Below are 27,580 nucleotides of genomic sequence, written 5' to 3'. Positions count from 1 at the left end.
CTGAAGCTTATACATTTTTATATGTAAAATCAGAGGCTGTCCAGTATCAGTGCAATTCCTTCTTCATACTGTATTAAGCGAATATCTGTCTTTTAAACACACAGCCTGCTGGATGATAGTCAGAGATTTCTTGTAACAAAATATTGTTAAAATCAATGCAGAGCTCAGCTTGCAAAACAGTTTGGGATAGCAGCAGCTGTTTTTAATAGTAGGATTATTTCTCTTCAGATATAATGCAGCTATCTGTCTCCTTTACAAAATCAATAGCTTATCCATTTACAGCTAATACGATTCTCAAGACAGGCTACAAAGGCCATACAATTACACTCCAACACAAAATTTCTTTCTCCTGTACCAGTGCTTGCAGATGCTCAGAGTAAGTGATAGTGGGATTAGAAGCCTGTTCTCTTATCTGATATTCATTTTTAGTGTCTTAATTGCTACCAAAAAAGGTGGGACGGAGAGGTATGGCTGTCCTTCTTAGAATTTTTCCTGCCATATATCTAGTTGAGGTGCAAATTAAGCCTCTATTTTATACATTCATTCATTTATTTATTTAGGAAGATGGAGGAAAAGGAAAATTAACTGTGTCTCCCTTATCCACCTGTAAGTGTGCCTTGCTTGATACTTACCTGAAGTCATGCATAATAGAGCTAGGGTGGGGGTGTGGATGCCCAGCCCCATCAGTTCTGGCCAGCCTTAATTTTAACCTCATTATGGTCTTTTTCTTTCTTCCCCCACTCTTGCCGTGATTCAGTGAGGACTTTTTTTATTTCCCAGCTTGGGGGAGGAGGTGTTGTCTCTTCCTCTTTCAAGTACTGCTTACTAATAGGCAAAAGTGCTCCATGTATTAATCACTAAGGAGTGCATGAGGGAAATAGCTGGCTGGTGTGTGGCGATGAAGGAAGAAGAGATGATTACTTGAGCTCAGATGACTAGTTAAAATTATCTGCCCGCCATGATTTCCCAACCCCTTCCCCCGCTGAGCCACTGGCCCATCTCTTCCCTGCTTTTTCAAAGGAGCACTGAGAGTGAAGGGAGAAGTGGCTCCTGGGAGTCTTCTAGTTTGAGCTGTTGAAGAAGAAAATTTGAACATTTATGTGCATGTCTTCACTCTTCTATCGCTTTTCTTTTGACCTCCCCCTTCCATCCAGGTGTATTTGACCTGTTCCAAATTCCCAACCAGACATTTTGAGACCTGACCAAGGAAGTGGTTTTTCATACATTCTCTCTCCAGGGTTGTTCAGGAGGGCATTAGTGAAAATTAATGAGAATAAAGGAAGTGACAATAGAATAATCAGGTATAGATGCCTTGTGGTTCATAGGGCCTGTATAACTGAATGTTCTATTGTCAATGTCTTTACTCTCATTAGTGTTACATGAATGCTCCCTGAACCACACGCAGGTGGTGGTGGTCATTGTTTGAAGTCAGAATTAGCAGATGGAAATAAGAGTTCTGTTAGCTACTGTGTCCTTTCACTATACTTAATCAAATCAGCAATCATCATTCTATCCAGTCTACTTATACTTAATAGAGTATTTTTAATGAGGAATCACTAAACCCTAGAGATCACCATTGTCTTTCCTTCAAAATATCATGAGGAGACTTTGTGCCAAAGAGAGAGGCTGGATATGTAAAGTACTTTGATCATTCTTCCCTGAAGTTCAGGGTTAGAGAGCGGGTGGGGGAAAGATCCAGGGAACAGAAAGAAGTTTTCATGTAAATGAAAGAAACCAATCAGAATCTTAGTGAAGATTTTTGTTTCATCCATAAATAAGAGTTTGTGGTTTGGCCCAGTTCTTATTTTATAAGGATCATCCTTCCTCTAAGTCCAATTTAACACCAAGATCCCAAATGAAGTGTATTTTTAAAATCTATTTATAAAGCTATCAACTCTATCAATCCTTTTGTAATGATAGGTCCTTCTAAGACTTCTCTTCTTTCTCTGGTATAATTTTCATAATGGCACAAGGTGTAGTGTAGGGGTTTGTTTGTTTGTTTTGTTTTTTGTTTTTAACTAAGCAAATGAAGTCAACCTAATAATCAAGGCACAAAGGGTATTTTAAGTTTGTGTTTGATCTAGTAATAGCTATGCTTTTTCCATAACTGCCCTCACATGTATTGAAAATTTCCAATGTGTCATTATTTGGCCTATAAATGTGTGAATATATACACTTGCCTGTTCATTTACATCTGATATACATAGATTAATTCTAGGTTTCAGAGTAGCAGTCGTGTTAGTCTGTATTCGCAAAAAGCTTATGCTCAAATAAATTTGTTAGTCTACAAGTATTCCTTTTCTTTTTATAGATTAATTCTGTATGTGTTTGTATGTTCAAACATCTGTTTGCTTTCTCATTTCCCATTACAGGCATGCATAGTTTTTGAAAAATTAGCCTGAAACAACCAAGTCTTAAGTAGTGTGTATGGATAATAAACCGCTTCAAATTTAACTGTATCATGTCTTTTGAACTATATACCTAACCTGGTTTCATCACACTTAATTGCTAAAACCCTGTCATTACCAAAAGTGTTTGACTTCTCTCCATTTTATTTTGCCAATGACATTATTGTTACTATCAATTTTAATATTTTAAACAATGCTTTTAGTTAAAATAAGGTGATTCACTCACTCACTCACTCACTCATTGACTATGGGGCATCTAAAATGGATTGAAATGAATGTCTAAATTATGATTGGTGGTTTTAATTCAAGTGCTGAGTTTCCTAATATCTCAAATGTGAGCAGTTTATATGTGAGTCTGAACTGTTCACTATATATCATATGGTCTTTCCTCACAGATGATTACATTCCACAGATTGTTTGTTTGAAATCAATTAGTTTGATTGCTAGTCTGTTTTATTTGAAAGACCATTAAAAACTTAGTAAACACACAGTGCACCTCTTAATATTTGAAACTAGTTCCCGAAGTGTATGTTCATTTTACCTGTCATATCAACATAGAAGAAGAGGAAGATAGCATAAGATTTGTAAATTCTCTTCCCCCCCGCAAAATATGAATCAGTCCATTTGATATTGTGTTTGTCTACTACTGGTAGGTGCAGTAGAAATGCCATAGCTAGACTGGATTCATTAGGTACATATGTAAGACCTGTTCACTGGGCCAATTAAGGGCTTAAATGACACTCATCATTTTGCGGAAAATGAAGGTCCTCCCTTTTGGTGTCTGCAAGGAAGTCCATGTAAATATTGGTGCATCTCGAAACTAAACGGGGAAATGGAAGCACCTGTGTGCACACTAATAACTTTTTAATAATTTTCATATTGCACTAAGGGAAATTGGACGTCTGTTTATTGTTGCTTCTTCCCATTTTCTTCTTCTGTTGGTCACAGCACTCTCATTTGTTCCTGCCGAGTTAAAATGGGACTTGAATTGCCCTCTGTTGTGTATCCCAGAGCCCTCTAAGTCCGTGCTGCTGGTTAGCTCAAAAGAGGTCTCCACCTTGAGTTTATGAAATGTCATAAAGATTTCTTTAATTCTTTCCAGTATTGGAAGCAAAGGGTCAATGCATGAAATACTTTCTTTTTTTGTGGATTGAACATAATGCTTTTTACTCTAGCATAAAAAATAATTTTAATGAGATCATCATCATTGACAACCATGTTTCATTTCCATAATTATTATGAAATGTACCTAAACATGTAAAAGAATTAACCGTGATGGAAGCTATTATTTTGCCAGAAATCCTTACAACTTTTAAAGCAAAAAATTCCCCCATGAAACTGAGAAATCATTATGACAGGCACTTTTTATTCAGCTTTACTTGATGGTGGAATATGAATTCAACCTACCTTGTGATCATGGCTTATCATGAACTCAAAGTAATAGTCTATGTACAGTAGAGGAATCACAAAGGGCATGAGAGCATGAATATGCAGGTGACCTCTGATCACAGTCAGGTCATTATATATTTGATTGCTAAATGCCCTGGGTCATGCCACAAAGTTCTTATTATGTGAAAAAATCAGCAGAGCATGAATTGGAGAAGCGAGCAGGAGAGCACGGTCACCCAATATTGAAGGAGGCTGAAAGGTTTTCTGGTGGTCTTCCCAGCTAAGGATGGAAGGATCAGGGAAAATTGGTTGTGGGTCTGATTCAGGCTCTGCTCTAGGCCAAAAATGTCTGAGGGGGATGGGGAGTCATAAATAGCTATGTTGTCTACAATGATTTGTGCTATTAATAGAAGAAAAGTAACTATTAGATTTTTTTCCTATTTAGTTAATAATGTGTATATCCTGCTTTGTCCCAACCCCTGGAAGTGATGCCTCAGTCTCCCAATGTGGGCTGATCCAAAGCCCTTTGATTTCAATAGAAACCACTACCACTGTCTTCACTGGACTTTGGACGAGCCCCTCTGTTTGTGCGTTTCTTCGTGATGAAAGTAGGTGAAGTGGAAGGTAATGAAGCTAGAAGTAACAGCATTTTGCATCCCTTTCAAGCAAATGGCACTTGACTGACTGCTGCCAGCACTAGAGGCTTTGTCATACCATTTCTCTGTTCTGCTGGTGTTCACAGTATTACTAGTTACTAACACAAGTGTCTGCAAAACAAGACAGGCTTTGCAGTATGCCCTCGAGGTGAATAGTTTCAGGGTAATTTGATCCAAAGGGGGGAGTGGATTCCAAAGCTGAAGGCCCCTCATGGAAAATGCTTTTCCAATAGCTCTCTTGCATGTAGAGTGAGAGGGCTTCACTGATCACATTTGTGACAGTATCATACAGACACAAATGACAGTGGCTGCTTAACACTAGCACTGGTTGTTTTTCATTGAAAAAGGGGGCAAATGCTCAACTTTTTTCCCTGTGGTTTCTGACTGTTCTCATATCTTCTAATATAATGCTATATGGTGGTGCATTCATCCCTAGAGCTTTGTGAATAATGGATTTATCTGTTCACTGAAAATTCTGGGGGGAAAAAATCTTGTTTAACTGAAAGTGAAATTTTTGACCAAATCAAAAAGTTGGAAAAAAACTCATTGCTAGTCAAACAAAACGTATCACTTCAACCATATCAAAATACTCCATTTTTATTGTGATCATTTAATTTTTTAATAATAAGGTTAAAGGACATTTCACAACTGAAGTTATTTTGATTTTTTTTTTTGTTAAAACATTGCATTTTGATATTTTTGAAATGATGCTTTGAGATTGTATCTTCAGATTTATTTTAGTTTTTTTGTTTGTTTGTTTTGTGTGTGTTTTTTTTCTGACCAAAAATATTTGGGGAAACTGACATCAGTTCATGAAACATTTTGATGTTGCTGAATCTGCATTTTTCACCAATAGAAAATTTCAGCCAAAAAATTTCACCCAATTTTACTCAGATTCATAGATTCCAAGGCCAGAAGGGACCCTTGTGATAATCTAGCCTGATCTCCTGTATAGCATAGGCCACAGAACTTTCCTAAAATAATTCATAGAGCTTATCTTTTAGAAAAATATCCAATTGACAGTGATGGAGAATCTACCATGACTCTTGGTAAATTGTTCTGATGGTTAATTACCCTCAATGCTTCCCATCTGGATGATAGAAGAGCCCATTATTAAATATTTGTTCCCTATTTAGATATTTATAGACTGTAATCAAGTTACTTTTCTGCATTATTATTGATAATTCTACCATTTTCATCTAGTAATAGACCATTGTTAGGATTCTTTTTGTCGCTAATGTACTTTAAAACTCCTCTTTATTGTCCTTAGCTTTTCTGTCCATAGATTTCTCCTTGCGTCCCTTTTGCTTTACTTATCAATTTTCTAGGTTCTGATTTATATTAATTACTATCAACTTCCCATTTCTTCCATTTGCTATATATATAGCTGTCATCACTTCCCCTATAAATCAGGTCAGTTTTTTTTATCCACTACAGCCTTCTTCCTCAATTGTTTTTTTTTGGGGGGGGGGGCATCTATTAAAGTGTTCTTAAACAATTCCGCTTTTTTGTGATTAAATTCTTCCTCCCCGATTATTTGGCTCATAATTGATTTCAGCTTCATTAAACTAGCCCTTTTAACTCACTTTCCATCCCTTTGTTGTCTCTTCCCCCCAGCAACTAATCATCCAACCAGCACCTTTCTCTCTCTTTCCCATGCCCTCCCCTTTCTGAGCTTGGAACAATTGAACCACCTGTCAGAAATAAGACATTAGGGAGTGGGTTTACAATACAGCTGGGAAACTGCACGTCAGCATGAAAGGTAGAATGGCAAAAAGTCTTCTAGAGTAGAGATGTGATCAGATGATTGCTGGTTTTAGGGCTATGCATTCTTACTGTGGTCTCGCCAGGTAATTTGATGACCTGAGTATCTGGAGGGAGCCAGTGAAAGTTCCTATAAGAGGTGCCTATTTATAAAGTTAATTCTGAGTTCTGGATGCTGTATGCCCATCTGGATGTAGCAGCATATGCCTTTTTTTTTCTGTATTCATTGCTCATCCTATGACCTGAATGAGGCAGAGGATCTCGTAGAACAAATAGTATGTAAGCGTGCTATTAAAACTGTATTATAAAGTATGTCCACAAGGAGGAAAAGCTAAGGTTGGACAGGCAGCTGTAACTCTAGAAAATCTTAAATTCTGAGTGCTGTGCTTTGCAACCTTAACATTCCTTTAATATTTTTTGTAATTTCCTAGGCTTTTTTCTTTTTCTTTTTTAAAGCAAAATAGGAAAAGGAGTCCGTTCTCCCTCCTCCCCGAACAGCAGCAGTTCCATCATGTGGACCCACCATAGGTCAGTAGCAGTGTTGGAGCGCAGGCTTTTTGCATCCACAGCACAGAGTTCTACCACATAGACTAAAAGAGGAACTGGTAGCACTAGTAAGCTGTGCTCTTATCTGTTAATAGCCACTAGAGAGGGAAGTGATGCACACTTTGCCAGTGACTTACACAACTACTTGCTAGACAATGGGAATCACAATTTCATTTTCTATTTCTGTCTCTTGAGATGAATATGGCCTTATGGTTACAGGCAGCAGAGCCAAACCGAGTCATGCTGCCTTTTGGAATTAATGTGCCAATTCTAAGTGGATGAGATTCAACAGGTTAGAGACCTGAGTTCTATTCCCAGCTCTGCCCATGAAATAACCCTGTTTAGCCTCTTAGTTGCCTGATTTGTAAAGCAAGTGAATGATATTTGCCTGCTTTTTGGTAGGAGTTTGAGGCATTGCTCAATCATAAGAGCTGTGAAGAGTTGCACAAAATTAACATTGATCAAGGAACAGCTGAGGTGAAATGTTATGGTCTTTTCATGGCTTCCAAACCAGTGAACTTGTTCATTGGTTAGAGCTGAAGATGCCTGTTAATGATGAATCCCCTTATCCAGAGTTAGATCACTGTGTGTGCTGTGTAGGTCAGTGAAGACTGGGAGTCTCAGTGCTGTTTGCATGTAGGGAGATCTACAGAACATGCTCAGAGCAGGCTCAGTGTTCAGAGATTTTAGCAGCAAGCCTCTAACAAACTTTACTGAGTATGTGTAATTGATAATTTTCAGAGACCTATAATTCAGCCAAATCTCAGTGGATTTTCACAGGGACTGCAAAAGGCATCTCTATTCCTGAGGCAGAAAGTAAGCCTGGTAACTTTGTTCTGAATAGTTATAAGTAAATAAAAACATGGACTAAGTAAATAAATACATGGACTAAGAATAGAAAGTGCTAGGGCAACCTGAATATAGGTATTGCTACCAGTTCACCCATTATATACTATTTTATCTTTTCAATATAAACAAATGGGCAGAAAATTTACACTGTCTAGATTTACCATGCAAAATGTCTAACTCAAATTAGAAGTTTTTTTGGTGTTTCTAGTTTTATAGTGTAAATGTTTACCGCTGTAAGGCTGTAGCCCATGTTTTCACAATTTATAGTTGAAATAGAAGAATGGTTATTTTCCTGACAGTACTGGGTTTGAAAAAAAAGTTGCCAATTATTTTTATTCTAAATCTATACTGACATTTCTAACAGCATGTCACACTGCAACTTTCCTAACCATGAGAGAACGAATGTTTAACACAATAAGGTGACAAAATGAAAAACAATGATCTATGCAGAAACAAAGATTTCAACCTGCTAAAACATAAAATTTTGGAGAAAGCTGGCATACACAATGGTATTCAATGTGAATATCTGGGTTAGCTGAGGTCAAGTAACACAATATTAACAACATAACGCTTTTCTCTCCTGTAGCACCAGTTTAAAACAGAGAGGCTGATGAAGGGCTGCTCACAGTGAGAGGCTTCAACTTTGGAATATCCTTCTCCCATCTTCATCTAATAGCCTGATTTAGTGACCTTCAGGGTTTGTTGGAATTCTCCTCTATTTTCCTGGCCTTTTCTAAGGCATGAAGATAGGGCTTGAATAAGGCTTTGTAAGATAGCAAGGGGAGAATTTCCTTTGGATCAAGAAGTCTTTCTAATGGACACTTTACCTAATTTAATTTTTCTTTGTGTTTATAATAATAGCTTTGTACTTATAGCCAAGAATGGAAACTTGTTATAAATGTCAGATTGTCTGTAATATTTTTAAATATCCGTATTTCACCCAGCTAATTGAGCAAGTTTCCTATTTCTTTTGAACCAAACACAAATATATTAATTTCAGTGTAATTTGTAAGGTCCAAATCTTCCTTCTCCCCACAGAAAGCATGGGCTTTATGCAGGAAATGCAAGAAGGGTTTGGGGGGAAGAAACCTTCTCTAGTAACCCTATGCAGAGCAGCTGCACTACTGTTGGCTGCTGTTCTGAGCATGGGCTGAAGTATTAGCTGAGGTTCCCCCCATGCTCCTTTCATGAGAGGTTTCTGAAAAAAGAATGTCCTTTTTACAATTGATTCCCTAATAAAAATAATCTGAGTAGATATATATGTTGATGTAATTGCCTGTAACCATATATCAGGCACAGCGAGTCTCACTTCATTGTTATCTTTATCTCAGAGATATCAAGGATTACAACTGACTCTGTGAGGCAGATCCTGCTTTCTCTTCTCTGTGTCCAGATGACCTGACTGCAGTATAGCTGGTGAGTTTCTGTTGGGCGGGGATTTCCAAATGGTTCAATTTGGTAAAAGACACCTGTAACACTTCATGACATGGAACCCCTGGGGAAGTTTTGTGCTTAAGCAATTAGGGCCTGATTCTGCAAGTTCTCACTGAGGCAGTCTCCTGAGAGATTATGATCACACTCAGTGGGAGCTGAGTTTGCTCAGCACTTTGCAGGATCAGCTCCATTTCACTGTCTCAGAAGGCTCCATGCCAGGTTGAACTAGACATGCATACAGATTACCAAACAAAACTGTGTTTATATGACTAGACTGAACAGCAAATACCATCTCTTCACATTAAATATCCTCCTTCTGTTTTGTTTTTATGTATAGGGAAAAGTTAAATGTAAATCAATAGTGTGCAATACCTCTCAGGACATGGAAGCACTGGGAGTGTTATCTAATTAAAGATCACAATACTGTAAAAATTACCCCAAGGGATAAAGGTCACAAAATCTGTCATAGCCGGCATTGGAACTCCTAAGCTATGACTAATATGTAGCCTTTTAGCCTATCTAGGCTTATTAGAAACAAGCAGCATTTACTGTATTCCATAGGCTTCCACTATAAACCCATCTTTCATGACAAGTTAATGTGTGCATTCCATTGAAATTGACATAGTAGCTTCTGAAGTTGACTGGACACTCATCAAGATGTCGGGAGATGCTCAACATCTTGCAGGATTGGACAGTGTTTGGGAAAAAAATCTGGTCACTGATAAAATACTTAAGGTTTGCAGTTAAAACGGGGGACCTAAATATTTTGAACCAGCTAAACTGTGCTTGACATCTAAGCTACCTTTACATTCCCTGAATCTTGGGCCACCAGGTGCTTGACAGATTTCCAGCATGAAATAGAGCAGCCTGCCAGTGGACCATGAGGACTGTTATTGCAGCTGTCGATTGAGCAGACACATGCCCTGTTTTCCTTTGCACACCCCATACACTAGGATGTGGGAAGAGAATGACCTGCCACAGCAGCCTTACAGCCACTGGATCTTTCCCTGGCAGGGGTTGTCCTGGACTGGCCATTTAAACTGAGTTTAAAGCTGATTTGCATAACCAGAAAAAACAGGAATGTTCGTTCGGGGGTGGGTGGGAGGGGCTGAATTAACTGGAGATGCCAGAAGACAATTTTCCCCCTGTGCAGGGGACTTAAAGCTGGTGGAGGGGCATAGCTACCTCCTAGGCCAGGCACAGTCACTGGCCTACTGTATGAAGTGATAAAGGCAGTGGAGTATAATCCTGATTCTCCTGTGGCATTAAGCAATGACATAAATTAGACATATTCCTATGCAGTTTTAATTCACTCTGGAGGCAGATGGCTCCAAATAAGGGAGCCATGACCGGCTGTCTGTGGTCACTATTTCTACTCTATTAATGCATAATGGGGGAAAAAAGAAATAGGGAAGGTGATCAATATTGTGGAGGTGGATTTTCCATACATCTATGTATACAAGGTGACAGCTTCTGATTGGAAGAATATTTAGTCAAGAAAGACCGCATGAAGGAATATTGAATTAGTGCTGGAAAAGATCATTTGAAGACCTTGAGAGGAGAGAACTCCACCCGCATATGGGGAAGGTCTGGTTTGCCTTACTGAAATTGCGTATCACAGGGTATGTCTACTCTCTAAGCTGGTGTGTGATTCCCAGCTCATGCAGACGTACTCACACTAGCTCCCATTGTGCCTGGCATTTATTTGCATAAAAAAATGTCTGTGTGTAACAAAGAGCTAGGGAGAATTTTTAGGGTCAGTTCACTAATGACTTGCTAACAGAAAAAATGGGCTAAAGTCTTTGGACAGTTTGTTAACAATGTATAATTTGATCAGCTGTAGAAGATATGGAGCCTGATCTTCCTTTCGCTTGCACCAGATATTTTCAGGAAAACAATAATAAAATAGGTGAAGCTATACTGCTGTAAAACTGTTGTTAGTTCAAAATCAAGCCTATATTTTGTGTATATTACAGAAAATTATATTTAAGAAAGTATCTTTGATAGCTGAAAAATACAACCTGGAACAACGTGGAATTGACTATGTTGACAATATAGAGTAATAAGCGCACTTATGCATATAATGTGTTACTATGATACTTGAATTTTTCTTCCATTTGCTGTCTGACACATTTCTCTGAGAGACTGCAGTTGCTGTTCTCAAATAGCTGGCTGAACCCTCAGAAGGAGAAATCTGTAGTTACTAAAAAAACCAGGTTTCCTCCAGTTGTTTGCATTTGCTGAGGAACATCTAGTTTGATCATGACCTTGAGCAACAAATGCTATAAAAAATAACAAAGTACCATGCATAACTATATATGGGCAGACATTGATGAATGTGCTATTTGGCGTTGGAGAATCTGAGAGAATAATAGGCTGCCAGCGTTTTGTTTTTAAAGACAGTGGCACATAGAAAAGTGATTGATCACAGTGGAGAGAATCGCATAATCCAGTGTCCTGCAGACTAGATAAATGTATTAAAAAGTCTGAGAAAGACCTAGGGGTGATAGATAGCAAACTAAATATGAGCTCACAGTAAGGGGACATTGGGGAAAAAAAAAGTCATGCTATTCTTGGATGTTTACATATAGAAGATCACATGGAAGTGTAGGGAAATGGTAGTAGTGTTCTATATAGACCTGGTGTGAATTCACCAGAATATCGTTATTATTTATATTGTAGGATCCCTGGTCACAGATCATGTGCTAGGTGCTGATCTACAAACACAGGGGAAAAAATGGTCCCTGCCCTAAATAACTTGGATTATAAGTATAAAACAAGAGACAACAGGTGAATACAGACAGACAGGAACACAAGGAAACATTGAGACAAATGGCAATGTGATAGGCAATGTTAACAGTTGGGCTGTGGGTGTGCTCTGGTCAAGTTTTTGTAGGCATTGTGGCAAAGGACAGGTTTTTTTTTTTTAAGGAGGGATTTGAAGGAGGACAATGAGGTGGTTTTGCAGATGTTTGTGGAAAACTATTCCCAAGCACGAATGAGCAGCATAGGAGAAAGCTCAGAGTTGATAGTTTGAAAATTTAACAAGAGATCTATGAAGGCTGGCATCATTGGCTGATCAGATGACACTTTAATAGTGAATAGAGATGATAGGTAGCATAGGATAAGCTGCGAAGGGTCTTCAAAACCAACACGAGAATCCATCATTCCTAGAGTAGCCCTTGGAGGACCACTCATGGAGATAAGCACTACTCAATGTAAGTAAGGGTATCACAGGCTGTCTCTAAATGAGGAACATAAATCTAAATGATCTGGACCAATGCTTACTTCCATCTCTCTCACTCTGGTGATTCATCCCACAGTTGTGAATGTTGCACTTTCCTCCACATTTTCTGCTGCTTGATTTCTTCCATATCAAGAGCAAATAGAAATGACCAACAATCCATCTCTTCAAGCAATTTCAGAAAACAAGAATCTTTGTAATTCAATCCCAACTCATAAGAATGGAATTGCATTATCACAACAAGTGCAGCCCCTCAAGTTGTCATTGGTGGGCTCGCCTATTTTGAAGTGCTGGGATTTAAATAGTGTTGGTGATTTGTATTGAGAGTTGATTTTCTCCGCCCCCAAATAACCACCCCCCAATATTAGGGGTCTTAAAAGTAAAATAATTTAAAAGTAGTAAATAAAGACTGTCAATGTTCACAATACTCCTCTAATATCTGTTTTACAATTACTAACTGAAAAACAGGATGTAAATCAGAGGGATGGAATTGGCAGGGTTTGTTTTTTGTTTTTTAAACCAAGCTATTTTGGGTTTTTTTGAACACACTTCACTTGTGAAATGCATTTTTGTTTTCAAATTACCTACCTCTAAATCAGATATTGGACAACTATGCAGAACAGCTAAAGGCTGCATTCATTTAAGGCCTTTTAAAAAAAAAAGTTACCCTTTTCACAGAGATCATTAAAACACACACACGCAAACAACCAAGGTCCCTGCTATAGATTGAAATGCAGACAGTCCAAAAGTAATGGTAAACAAATAAAAATTACACTGTTTGCTGGAGCCTTCATTGTAGCTTCAGCAGGCTGCCCGCTGTTCCATCTTCGAGCAGAATTAAATTAACGCTTTTTTATATTATTGTTGATAATTACACATCAGAAACAGATTGAGAGGGACAGTGGATGCTGTGATAGAAATTCAAGGGTTAAGAAGACCCTTGTTTGATTATGTATCCCAATTGCTCCACATTCCGGGACTCCATCAGTATATTTGTCTTGTTACCACTAGTTTAAATTGTCCACATTTTGCTATTACAGTTGAAAGCCCTGGAGGCCCTCCAGCTGACCTCACCCAGAGACTTTAATCCAAGAAGATCATGAACTGATACCTTCCTTTAACTTCTTTTTAAAAAGAAGCAGAGCCTTTGTGCACTGCTCTTAGTTCAACTTTTTTCTAACCCAAACTCAGGAGAGAGAGTGTATTGGCCTGGAGGAAACTGCTCTGAGAGCAGATTTTAAAGGGGAGAAAATACCACCAATTCCTGGCTACCACTGTCCTCCACTACCTCCAACAGTGTTTACCTGGCAATCTGCACTCTTAGACCCCGATTCTTTGTGATTCTACTCCTGCATTCAGCACAGGAACAGAGGGGGAAAGGGGGAGCAAAGGAGACTTCAAGCTGCCTTTGTCACTCTCATATTTTGGGACCATTCTAGGGCCTGTCCTCCCCACACCAGGGACCATTGAGCCTTTAGAAGTGATTGTGGATGGTAAATAGGGCATTTGTGGTCTAGAATAGCAGCAAAATACTTCAGTACAATTTTTGGCCACTTAGGCAGAGGCCTCTGCATGTCACGAAGAAAAGAATAGTCCCCCTCTCTGTGGTGATGGCACAACTGCATATGGGTTATTTGTGTTCATTTCTGGTCACCAAACTTCAAAAAAAAAATGCAATAACCAATTAGGTATTGGGAGCTAAGGGCAAAAAGTTTTAGTGACTGAAGTGACTGTCTTGTGAGGAAAGATTAAGGGCTACTTTTGAGGGGTAGAAGCTGGTAGGAAGGGTGGCCTGTGGAGTGGACTGGGACCAGACTGTCTTGTCTTGTTCCTGCCCCTTTCTGAGTGAGTTGCCTCCTGACAGCTCTTCCCTATGCCACAAGATCAGAAGATAGTCTAGCACTAAGAGAACTAAATAGGTATTGCTTGGCTAAGAGATCACTGAGATGGGACATAATAACAAAATGCAACTGTTATAAAGAGTGTAAAGATCAAGGGGGAAACCAATTATTTGTTAGTACCAGAGACTCTAACTTGGAATAATGGGGTGATATTGAGAGAGAGAGAGAAAGAGAAGATAAATAGATTATTAGGAAAACTCCAACAATAAAGTCTAAGTGAGATCATCTTCTGTATAGTAGTCTCCCTAGGAAAGAGATGAAATGTGTGCCTTAGAGAAAAGATGACCTTCTGGTCCAGGCACTGGTCTCGGACTCAGACGATCTGGGCTCAGTGTTTGCAATGCTCTGCCACAGAATTGCTTTATTTCCTTGAGCAAGTAATTTATTCATCTGTGCCCTAGTTCCCCAGTGGTAAAGCATAGCTAATAACACTTTCTTTCTCCCACCATTTGCCTGTCTTGTCTATTTAAACTGTAAGCTCTTTGAGGCAAGGGCTGTCTCTGTCTAGGACAACAGGGCTCTGATCTTTGTTGTGGGCTTTTTATCTACTAGGGTAAGATAAATAACAATTGTCAACAATCTGAAACACTTAAAACTGGATTGGGTCAAAGAGTAGAAATGAGCTGCAGGGAGCAACCTGGGCGTTGAGCTCGCAAACCCATCCTTATAGGGATAATTTTCACATGAGAAGTCTTATTCGATCTACTCATGGAATTTAAGGGTGAACGATCAGGATGACCTGACTCATCTAGGTGTTTTCTTCAATAATTACTATGATCATATGAGAATAAATACAGTTTCTCTAACACATTCACTTTATTTTGAGGTTTGTATTTCAAATTCAAGAACAGGCTTCTTTATTCTGGAAGGGCATTTTAATGTCTTCCAAGAACTGGTGTTTTTTTTTTTTTTATCTTATTATTCTGAGTTTGTGGTAACTTTTTATACATGTCTGTTTTTTTGTTTTTAAAAACAATAGCACTTGAGAAACATTTTAATGTCTGAGTGAACAATATAAGAAATCTACCTATTCCAGTCACTTGCATATGGTACAAGCCAAATTCCAATACTGGCCTCTTTGGGTGTATAGAAGAAATGAAAATGATATTGAATGGCTTGATTGCCAGTAAACAGAATATCCTCCATGAGTACAGAGGTCTTATAAAGTGAGGTTTAATAAATACATTCTTCTGCTCAATTAAAAGTAAAGATGCACTGGAATATCGGGAGAATTGTTCTCTGCTGGTTATAAAGGAACCATTCAGTTAATTTGTAAGTATGTGTGAATGTGCTTTTCCTAAATTTTAACACTCAAGGCTTGACAAAATGTAAGCTACAGAACCTCCTGGCTGGAAACCTTCCAGGTAGTTGGGATGGACTAGGACAGCTAATAGGTCTTGTCCATCTATAATTTCTATAAACACCGGGATTGCTTCTTATACATGAAGCATTTCACCATGATGCGGTCTGTTTCTGTTCTCTTTAAAAATCAAATGGCAAAACTGTCTTGGAAATTAATGGGAGAAGGATTGCAACCATAGCAAACAAAGTGTTATGCACACAATCCTATTTAACAAGAAAATATTCACCTTGTAAATTTTGTGAAATATATGCATCACTTATCAATAAAAATGAACAGCAATCTTATATGTCAAATAATTCTTGACTACCAAAGCCCATAACAGATATAATTATTCAGAACAATGGTGAGTGAAAAATAACCAGAATGGTGAATGGAAAATAAACAGGGCTTGTTGTGAGATAATAGACCACATTTAATCATGGTTATATTCTGATGAAGATTGCATGTATTCCAGGAAGTGTTCGGTCTATGCATGTATGCTTCTGTATTTATAGCATCTCTATTGCTTCTGAATTGAGATATTAAGAGCAAGATGTACTATATAAACAGTGAACTTTAAGCTACATGTTACAAATATTAAAATTAGCTTAGGGTAACTGCTTGGCTATGGGAATGAGGTCCTATTTTCATTACTGATACTGTTGCACTTCTCTCTGAGCAGTAGCCCAAATTTAGGACCTTGCAGGGAGGCTTCCATTTGGATAAGAAATCAATGACATGGAGCCAGGTAAATTCTTGATGTAATTTTTGTGAACAAACAAGATATGTGCCAAGTCCTGTTTCCCTGAACAGAAGTAGGAACAAAAAGGCAACTTCCCTGCTCAGAAATCCCTGTGCCCAAGAAGTATCCTGTCTCATTGTTTCCTTCCAGGATTACACACACGTTACAACTGTTTAAACACACACAGCCTTGTTATAGCCCCTAGCCCCTCTATTTGCAACCTGAGAAAACCCACTAGCTCCATGATGATCAGTTCTAGCTGCACAGCTTTGTTAGCTTAGGCTTTAGTGCCCCCCTACTTTTTTTTTTCTGCACCTGATTTTTACCACACAGAGGTACCACACAAATTGTTTCTCCTGTTGCATCAAGTACATGGAATGCCCACAGCAGGGCCTTCACATCCAGATCCTCTAATGGCGGTCCATTAACACTTTGTATATAGCATTATTAATTTATGTAGAGTGATTTTTTTTTCACATTCCATTGTGTTCCAAGGGAAAGTTAAGAGTAGAGAGAGTTCCAAACTGGGCGCACTGGGGGTCTGCTCATTTTGGCAACCATTTGGAAAAACACTCAACACTACGCTGGTAAATAAGAAAGTCAGTCAGGCCAGGGAAAGCTGATCCAAGAAGAAGAAAAATAAAAATGAGATTCAGGTGCTAGAGCTAGTGCCTCACCTCCCCGTAATCAATCTTTCTGGCCAACAAGTCCTTGTCTCCTCCTACAGCTGATTTTCTCCCTGTAGCCCATGGCTGAAGCATGCCCAAATGCTCTGTGGGGATGGCACATGCAGAGTGGATGTAGCCTCTGAATTCAATGGGTGCTCTATGTTAAACTGCTGAGGGGGCACTGGCCACCTGCAGCAGCAGTTTCTGGCCCAGCACCACAACCCTCATCTTGGCCCAGTGCAGAGGGGAGGGCCTTAACCCACAGCAATGGCTTCTGTCCCAAAGGTCAGGGCCTGGGTCCAGGAGTTGCAACCTGGAACATGGGGTCGCAGTGCTACTCAGATTTAATCCAGCTGCCCCTCCATCTTGGCAGAGGAGTGGCCGAGCCACATTTAAGTGAATGGTTTTGCAACCCAATGCATAGGATTGCAGTACCACTTAGGTTTGGCCCAGTCCTCCCTCAGATTGCAATGCCAAAAGCAAGAAGCTGGGCCCTTCCCCACGGGACAGGAGCCACTGCAATCTCCTCCCCACTTGGGGCCTCCCCTCTGCACTGGCCCAGGAGAAGTTCCTGTTTGCATGTTTTTGCACCCTTGGTTTCCTGATGGGTACAATTGAACCTATGAACCCATGTCCAAGATGCCCCTGGTTGCATGCACAGTCTGGTTAGTTCTATTACCTCTGAGGGGTTAGCACATGCCCAATGAGGACAGAATCTTCTTACAGTCCAACAGCTAAAATCTCCAAAGTTTCTACTGATCATCTGCAAAATAAGATTTTTCTGAAGGTTTATAACTTCACCAGATACGGGTTGATTTTCACAGAAGCAGCAAAAGGCATATCCTTGTCACAAAGGCCACTTGTGCCAAATTTCAAGTCCCTGTGCCAAAGTAGGCAGGCACTGGAACTTTTCAACAAAAGGTCGCCAGAATTGTTATAACTGGCAAAACAATGTGTTTTACCCTAATCTTATTCTTGGAAATGACTGAACCGTTTTGGCTGAAACTTTCCAAAAACATTCAGCCCGAGCTAGACGAACAGAATGAAAAATTTCAACCCAAACAGTTCAGTTATTTTTAGAAATCTTGGCGCATTGATTTTTAGAATCTTTTTATGCATCACATTTAGTTGCTTCAGCTTTCTCCTGTGTGTGGCTTCTTTGTATTTGATCAAAACAACTACTGCCTTTCTACTTGTAGTTATATTAAAAACTGCCCCCAGAGCAGAGCTGGTTGAAAATTTTTCAATGAAACATTTTTCCACTGGAAAATATTTCATTGAAATAACTTTTGGCAGGAATATGTCAATTCTGGTGACATTTCATTTAGAAAAAAATGAAAACAAAGTGTTTTTGATAATCTCAGAACATTTTGGGTTTATATTTTCACAATGGAACACGTCAATTTTTCGTTTCAAAATTACTTTTTTTTTAAAATGCAGTATACATTATAATATAAAATCAAATGTCAAAGTCTAAATGTTTGGCCCAAAGGACAGTTTGGAAAATTAAAAATGTTTCATGAGGAATTTTGAAAATTTTGTGCCAATTCAGGAGCAAATAAAAGTTTAAAACATGGTAGATTTGCTGTGATGTAGAAATTACATTTGACACTGAATGGCTACTTGAACCCTGAAGTTGACCCATCTAACCAATGAACTTGGAAGTATTGTTTCAGAGTAACAGCCGTGTTAGTCTGTATTCGCAAAAAGAAAAGGAGTACTTGTGGCACCTTAGAGACTAACCAATTTATTTGAGCATAAGTTTCGTGAGCTACAGCTCACTTCATCAGATGCAATATTGTATGCAACTTAATCAAATTACAATAGGTATTTATTTTATTTCTGCATAATGCATAGAAATATTCTTCTAATAGTTTATGATTTTCTGCCATTGACAGAAGGTGGGCTGTTGTTGTTTGACATACTGCGGTATCTCCTCCTACCATTAAACAATCAAATGTGCATTTAGATGTGGCTTGTTATTTTATCTAATAGTGTGTGTAATAATGAAAGCCTACTGCACCTCAAGACAGGGACACAAGAAGGCACTCACCCGTGAAAAAGGAGAAGGCTAATATTCAGAGTCAGAAACTGGAAAGGAGGAGACTCTTGAGAGTTAGGTGGTTTCACTGTTTGCATGTACAGTGTTTTTCTGTGTTCTTTATACAGGAAAACTGAAACAATTAAAAAGAGATAACTCATCTTTGTCTGAACGAATGTTAATAGGTCTCTGAAATGAAAGCAAAAGGCTGTTTCCCTCGTGGGACTGCATAAAAAGTGGGCGGGCAGAATTTACAAACATACAGAATACAACTAGTATTAAAGCTGTGCAAAGCAGTGTGGCTGCCGACTGCTATCTCTTGTACTTGTACTTGTTCACAAGATGGATTGGTAAATTAAAATCCCATTATCTGAGTTGCATTATATAGCCTTATTATGTATAATTATCAAAGTCAATTTGCTGCTGTAACTTGATGACCAAATTTTAAGAGAACTTCTTCAAAATGCAAGTAATTGCTAGCAACACTATAAGCTTTCATGGTACAGACAATGTGAAATTTGCTAGTCAGTATGCTGTTATTCTTAAATGTGTGTGCTGCATTCTTAACTTTTCAGTCATGACTGACTAGCTAAAATAACACAACTAATAGCTATACTCTGCTATCATATTTGATCTATGTACAATATCTCAGACTTGAGTAACACACATAGGAGCAGAGAAAGAAGTAGCTGTTTAAACAAACAGTATTCTGGTAGGAGAAAGGATGAATATTTGGGGCCATTTTTTTTCATTTATACCCATTTTTAGTTGCAGTTGTCAGTTACACTAAGGCTCCTTTACAATGCTGGCTAAAATGACTTTAGTGTAACTGACAATTGGTGCCTTAAAAACAAAAAAACCTGTCCCTTCTAGAAAGGGACCTGAATGGGATTCCAAACAAATGAGTCATTGATAATGGATTTCAATGCAAGCATGGGACCTTGGACAGCTAATGTCACTGCTGTTCAACGTAGAGGTCAATGGCTATTCAAGTGTATTACTGGCATGTAGTATTACACAGAATGATGAAAACATCTCATCTTAATGCAATATGCTTCAAAAAAAAAACCCTTCCATTTATCCATGGAATAAAATCAATATTAAAACTTTTTTTTCAGAATCATAGAATCGTAGAACTGGAAGGGACATCAAGAGGTCATCTAGTCCAGTCCCTTGCACTCGTGGCAGGACTAATTATCTAGACCATCCCTGACACGTGTTTGTCTCACCGGCTCTTAAAAATCTCCAATGATGGAGATTCCACAACCTTCTTAGGCAATTTATTCCAGTGCTTAACCACCCTGAAAGTTAGGAAGTTTTTCTTAATGTCCAACCTAAACCTCTCTTGCTGCAATTTAAGCCCATTGCTTCTTGTCCTATCCTCAGAGGTTAAGAAGAACAATTTTTCTTCCTCGTTTTTGGAACAACCTTTTACGTACTTGAAAACTGTTATTATGTCCCCTCTCAGTCTTCTCTGTTCCAGATTAAACAAACCCAATTTTTTCATCTTCCATCATAGGTCATTTTTTCTAGACTTTTAATCATTTTTGTTGCTCTTCTCTGGACTCTTTCCAGTTTGTCTACATCCTTCCTGAAATGTGGTGCCAAGAACTGGAAACAACACTCCAGCTGAGTCTTAATCAAAGCGGAGTAAAGCAGGAGAATTACTTCTTGTGTCTTGCTTACAACACTCCTGCTAATACATCCCAGAATAATGTTTGCTTTTTTTCAGCAGTGTTACATTGTTGACTCATATTTAGCTTGTGGTCCCCTATGACCCCCAGATCCCTTTCTGCAGTACTCCTTCCTAGGCAGCCATTTCCCAATTTGTATGTGTGCAACTGATTGTTCCTTCCTAAGTGGAGTACTTTGCATTTGTCCTTATTGAATTTCATCCTATTTACTTTAGACCATTTCTCCAGTTTGTCCAGATTGTTTTGAATGTTAATCCTATCCTCCAGACCACTTGCAACCCCTCCCAGCTTGGTATCATTCACAAATTGTATAAGAGTACTCTGTATGCCATTATCAAAAATCATTGATGAAGATATTGAACAGAACCGGACCCAGAACTGATTCCTGCAGGACCCCACTCATTATGCCCTTCCAGCATGACTGTGAACCACTGATGACTACACTCTGGGAACGGCTTTCCAATCACTTTTGCACCCAGCTTATAGTAGCTCCATCTAGGCTGTATTTCCTTCCTGAGGTTTTTTTTTATGAGAAGGTTATGCGGGACAGTTTCAAAAACTTTACTAAAATCAAGATATACCATCTCTACCGCTTCCCCTGCTTCCTCAAAACTTGTTACCCTGTCAAAAAAAGCTATCAGGTTGGTTTGACCCTATTTGTTTTTGATAAATCCATGCTGACTGTTATCTTCTAGATCAGTGGTTTTCAAACTGTGGGTCGTGACCCAGTACTGGGTCACGGAAAGTAAGGCACTGGGTCGCGGCAGCTCTGGTCAGCAGCACTAACCAGGCCGTTAAAAGTCCCATTGGCACTGCTGCCCAGCTAAAACAGGCTAATTCCTACTTGTTCTGACACCGTGCTGCGCCCCGGAAGCACCCAGCAGGAGGTCTGGCTCCTAGATGGGGGGAGGGGGGGCACAGGGCTCCACGCACTGCCCCTGCCCTGAGCACTGGAGTTCCCAGCCAATGGGAGCTGGGGGCGGGGCGGTGCCTGTGGGTGAGAGCTGCGCGGAGCTGCTTGCACATCTCTGGCTAGGAGTCAGACCTGCTGCTGGCTGCTTCCAGGGCACAGCACGGTCTGCAGCGCCAGGACAGGCAGGAAGCCTGCCTTAGCACCCCCATGGAGCTGCTGACTGGGAGCCACCCGAGATAACCTTGCACCCCAATCCCCTGCAGCCTCCTGCACCCCAAAACCCTCATCCCCAGCCCCACCTCAGAGCCTGAACCCCCAGCCCAGAGCCCTGATCCCCTCCCACACCATAAAACCCCTCATCTGCAGCTCCGCTGGGTCACGGGCATCAACAATTTTCTTCAACTGGGTCATCAGAAAAAAAGTTTGAAAACCACTGTTATAGATGTTATCAAATTGATTGCTTAATTATTTGCTCCATTATCTTTCCAGCGTTTAGAAGACATGTTAAACTTCACTACTCAATCACTTTCATTTCTGTTCTGTCCCTTTACCTGCCCTTCATTTGTACGTTGTCCATTAAAATTATGAGCCCTCCAGAACAGGGAATATGTCTCTTTATTTGTTTGAGTAGTATCTTTCCTACTGCATGACCAATGTAAACTAATTAATTAGTCATTAGAAAATGATAGTTTCTCATGCATGGAACCTTACAGAAACACACTGAAGTGTGTTACTAATTAAAATTTTAAAGACTTTTAAAAACAATAAATGTTAAAAATTTAATCAAGCCACAACGTACTCAGAGATAAATCCCTATTTTCCATGTCAGATAATATGCAACTTCAGGATGAAATTTCAGTATAAATAGCCAACTTAACCAATTCTAACAAATCACTCAGTTGCTCTTGAAATGTCACCTCTTTCTCCTAGGTTTGTTTCCCCTCTCAGCTGCTAGACAGGGTGGCATGCAGTTTAAGTAGATTCCAGTCTCATTCTGCCATGGAGGTCACACTCAGTACTGACATTAGGAAACAGCTCCTCAGCCCAAGGTTGGGTATGAACAATTGTTGAACTCATAAACTCTGTCCATTGCGCTTATACACTTTCTCAGCTTTGTCACTGTTATGTTAATTGCTTTTTAAAGGGCCTTGAGAAACTTGACTATGAAAGGGGCTGGAAAAAAAATTTTTTTCTTCAACTCTTTTCTAGATGAGTTTGTTCATTAGGAATTATGGAAGCACAGATAAGAAGCGTAGGATTTACATTGTTAGTTTTCTGTACAAAAGGTTAGGAGAAATAATTATCTTGTCTTTGTCACTCTAATCCATAGTTTTATTTGCAGTGCAGAGGATGGAAGCAAATGTGAGAGCTATATTAGTTATTTAGATATGTGATGGGGTGGACTGGCCCTGCACTGGAGCGGAAGGGGTTAAGGCAGCGCTCTTAGCAGCAGAAGCCATGCCCCCTCGGCCCTGCTGGGCATGTTCCAACAGCTGCTGCAGCATAAAAGGTAACAGCATAGCTCAGTCTGGGCTGACTGCGAAGGAGGAAGGATGCTTGGTAGAGGCTTCAGCTCTTTATTTGTGTGAATTTCCCTTGTTTTTTGTTTGTTGATTACCCTGGAAGACGAGAGTCTGTAAAGTGACCTGGCTTGAGGTCCAATTCACTGCAGGCTCAAAGTGGCCATCAGCAAAAAGTATCTGATGGGGAGAGAGCTGCTATGCTATGCCTGACCATCAGGAAGCACTCACGGTGAGAAAAGTTGTGAAAGGGTTGAAACAGCTTTTCTGTACATAAAAAATCCACAGTGTAAAAGTACAATATCTTACCACATTGCTGGGCTTGAAACAAAGGTTTACATCTTCAGTAGGGGTAGAACTTGAATATAGTGGAGCCTGAACACTGCCCATATGCACAGGAGGGCTTAGGGGAGACTGAGCCGCAGTTCTGCAAGCACATGTATGCCTAACTTCACACACATGAGTAGTCCCATTGAACTAGGGTGACCAGTTGTCCCGATTTTTATAGGGACACTCCTGATATTTGAGGCTTTGTCTTGTGTAGGCACCTATTACCCCCACACTCCCTATCCCAATTTTTCACACTTGCTGTCTGGTCACCCTATACTGAACTCCATGTGTATACCTGTTTGCAGGACCGAGGCCTGAGGCACAATACTCTGCTGAGCTCCCCAGCAATGGCTCTATGTTGCCCCAGCATGGGCTGAATTCTATTGGCACAATGGAGTCCACAGTGAATATATATTATAATAGGAAACTTATGTTACACATGTGAAACCCAAATGAAATTATGTATGTAACTGAGAACAGAAATGGGCCAATTTTCTGTAAATACAACATGAATTATTATGGGAACTATTACTAATGTAATTCTGTGATTGCTTCACAAAAATATAGCTTCAAATTGTACCTATAATTACATTATTTTTGTTCATCCTATATATAACTCATTACTACCTACAGTTCCTAGTTAAAATTAGTATTCTATTATTTTTAACCCTTGGTCATTAAACAGATACAAATTGTACTGATGCATGGAAAAGTACATCTACCATTTTGCAGTGACCTTATTAAGAACTATTGGAAGAATAGCTGTACTAATACTGAATTACAAAGCTTACATTTTATATCATTAAATAGCCCTTTTTACTGTAAAACTGAGGCAGAAGAAAACTGAGGCAGAAGAATACTGAAATGCAATTTTGGCAATATCTACTAGTGCATTGTTGATGAAGGGATGAACACTGCACTGTATGGAAATTTATGTGCAATACAATATATGCAGACTTGCTTCTTGCTTAGTGAGAACAAAGTGGGAGGGGAGAAAAGGGGAAAATCTTCAAGCAAAAGGTTGAACTGAAAAGCTGACTTTCACACACTGGTATTACACTAGTGGAGCTTCATTGAATTTTGTGGAATTACTCCTTTGTCACCGAAAGGAGAATCAGGCTCTTTGTTTCCTGTGTTATATATTCATGGTCTTAAATCAGACACATTCACATTCAAGGGTAGAAGCCAGTGTTGCAACTAGAGATGACATGCGCCTGACCGTTTGTGGGTGAGAAGCCTGGGAAGGTTAAAGGAGCATAGGCCCACTCTTTTTGCAATCTCCACATGCTTTGCTAAACAATTGTATGTACGTGACATTATAAACCAAACATTTTTTATATAGGCCTCATGATATTTAGTATGACCTAATATGGCACTGTACTTATTTTGACTATTTAAATGGAACATTTGACAAAATGAAATTTTGTCAAAATACGCTGTTTTGTTCAAGAAAAAATGTTTCATGTAGATGGATGTGTTTTGATGAAGATTTCATTGTGAAGGTTTTTGAGAGACAGACACTGGGCTGACTGACTTCCTCTCACTCTATAACAGTGGTGGGCAACCTGTGGCCCGTGGGCCTTACATGGCCCATCAGAGTTATCTGCTGGTGGGCTGCCAGACAGTTTGTTTACATTTGCATGGCTGCCAACAGCTCCCAGTGGCCACAGTTTGTCATTCCCAGCCAATGGGACCTCTGGGAAGCGGCGGCCAGCACGTCCCTGTGGTTCATGCCACTTCCCGCAGCTCCCATTGGCCGGGAATGGCGAACCACGGTCACTAGGAGCTGCGGGCAGCTTTGCAAATGTAAACAAACTGACTGGCCGCTGGCCAGCAGATTATCCTGATGGGCTGTGTGTGTGGCCTGCGGGCTGCAGGGTGCCCACCACTGCTCTATAATCTGGTGGTTAGGACTTTGGTCTGGGATGTGGGAGATCCAGGTTCAGATTCATTGGTCTGACCCAGTATGGTCATTATTATGTAAGTCCCTGCTCCGCCTGATCTGGGGTGAAAAGCTTTGCACTGAATCAGATAAAAGAGAGATATGAATCTTGGGCAATGCTGCACCCTACATCTCTTCTTGAAAAATCCAGAAATGGACATTTTGACACCATTATTGTTTATATGAAAACATTTACAAGGTTTTCTTCCAATACGGAATAATACCAAATTTTGAAATCTCCAAAGTTGCAATGAAATGGAATTGTTATCTTCTAGGTAGCTCTAGGTCAAAGCTTCCAAGAAAAACAGTCAACTCTTAGCTACAAAGACTTCTTGAGACAAAACATTCTCACAAACTGAGATCTATCTGAGATAAGCAATTTTATTTTCTTGACTTACATAGTTTCGAGAGCTTCTGCTGTTCTGCCAATGCCAAATCAGTCTCTGGCAATGGCAGGCAGGCTAAGAATGTGTTCAGATCCCCAAATGCATGTTCTGAAGTGAATGAAGTTTTGCCTAAACCCATACTTTCATCTTCTTTCCCTGTAAAACTTATGGTACTGCCCCAATTCTGACAGAGTAGATCAAGGAAGATACAGTGCCAAAGGTCTTAGAAGTGGTACAAAATGGAAACATTCCAGAGGAATTAATAAATTATATATTCATGGTTGTGGGGTCATTGATGTTTTCCAGTCAGTTCACAGATTTTTTTTTTTTTTTAAGGCTAGCAGGGCCCATTATGATCATCTAGTTGGACTATCTACATAGCACAGGCTATAGATTTTCACCAAGTTACTTCTGCATCAAGGAACCATCTATTTGAGCTATAGCATATGTTTTAGAAAGGCATGCAACCTTGAATTAAAGACTTTGATTGATGGAGAACCCCCCACATCCCTAACATAAGTAGTTCCAGTGTTCAATTAACCTCACTTTAAACTTTTGGACTCTAGCCTCAGTATGTTTAGCATCAGTTCACAGCCACTGGATCTCATCATACCTTTGTTTGCTAAATTAAATATCCCTCTATTAAATGTTACTCCTTAAATTTTCTACCAACGCTCAACTCTTTCACAGACAGTGTGAAAGGCTGAAAAATGGCTACACAGAGGATTCCCTGTACACTGAGGATGCCTTTACCAAAATAGACCTAAAAGAAGTTATTCTCAGTAGATTTATTTTTGTAGCGTGGGTGAATGGGAATACTAAGATCCAGGAAATCAATTTTGTTGAAATAGAAGGTTGTGACTTTTGCCTTCTGTCTAAAATTTGGAATGCCCACATGGCCCAGATAAATGAGCCCAGGGATACGAGCCCAGGACATGTTCAGCATCTGTTAATCCTAGGAATAGGGTTGACAGAGAAGGGGTGTGGCAGCAGTGGGGCCTCAGGGAAGGGGCAAAGCAGGGGGCAGGGCAAGGGTGTTTGGTTTTGTGCAATTAGAAAGTTGCCAATCCTACCTGCACCCCAATCCTCTGCCCCAGCCCTGAGCCCCCTCCTACACCCCAAACCCCTCATCCCCAGCCCCACTCCAGAGCCCACACCCCAACTGTCTGCCCCAGCCCTTCAAAGTGAGTGAGGGTGAGGTAAGTGAGCAGGCAGTGGGGGGCTTGGAGAAGGGGTGAGGCCTCAGGGAAGAGATGGGGTAGGGGGCTGAGCAAAGGTGCTCAGTTTTTTTGTGATTAGAAAGTTGCCAACCCTACCTGGGAATAGCCTGTTGCAGAATGGGACTGACAATTCTATCACTCAGTCTTTCAAACACATTTCATGGTCTGTACCTTCTAAGCATTTGCCATCATCGTGTTTTATATTTTTGTGAATTTTCTTGTCTTTGGAGTTAGGTAGGTTCTTCTGGATATGTCAGTTCCTTATCTCCATCTTCTTCACATTGTTCACTCAGTTTCTAGATTTAAAAATTTACACAGAAGTCAAAAATACCAATGAGAAATGGGAACTACAAGGCACGGGAGACCAGAACATTTCAAGCAATAAGTAAATAAATTTATTCTATCCCGAGACACATTACATAGCTTCTGAGACATATATTTATAGTACCTAAGTTATGGACACTGTGCAATTTAGACTGTTTTGACATTAATTGAGTTTGATTCATAAACAGTCACTGACTTCCCCAAAAGATAGGGTTTTTTGTTTTTATTTTTGTATAAATAAATGCTCATTTTATTCTGTCGGTTCTG

General features: G+C 39.6%; 1 long non-coding RNA gene across 3 annotated transcripts in view; it reads left to right on the top strand.

Moving 5' to 3' along the window:
• The window catches only part of LOC122465999, a 121,888-nt gene that overhangs the window by 61,177 nt on the left and 33,131 nt on the right, over nucleotides 1-27,580 (top strand). For 2 of the 3 annotated variants that reach the window (XR_006291178.1, XR_006291180.1), the window contains exons 2-3: nucleotides 8,944-9,028; nucleotides 9,879-10,130. This is a non-coding gene — a long non-coding RNA (uncharacterized LOC122465999). Of the gene's footprint in view, nucleotides 1-8,943; nucleotides 9,029-9,878; nucleotides 10,131-27,580 lie in introns of those variants that run through there. The other variant, XR_006291179.1, reaches the window with a different exon arrangement.

Source organism: Chelonia mydas, chromosome 5 (assembly GCF_015237465.2).
Source record: "Chelonia mydas isolate rCheMyd1 chromosome 5, rCheMyd1.pri.v2, whole genome shotgun sequence".
In the NCBI taxonomy this organism is placed as follows: domain Eukaryota; kingdom Metazoa; phylum Chordata; order Testudines; family Cheloniidae; genus Chelonia; species Chelonia mydas.
This window is presented reverse-complemented; position numbering and strand designations above follow the sequence as displayed.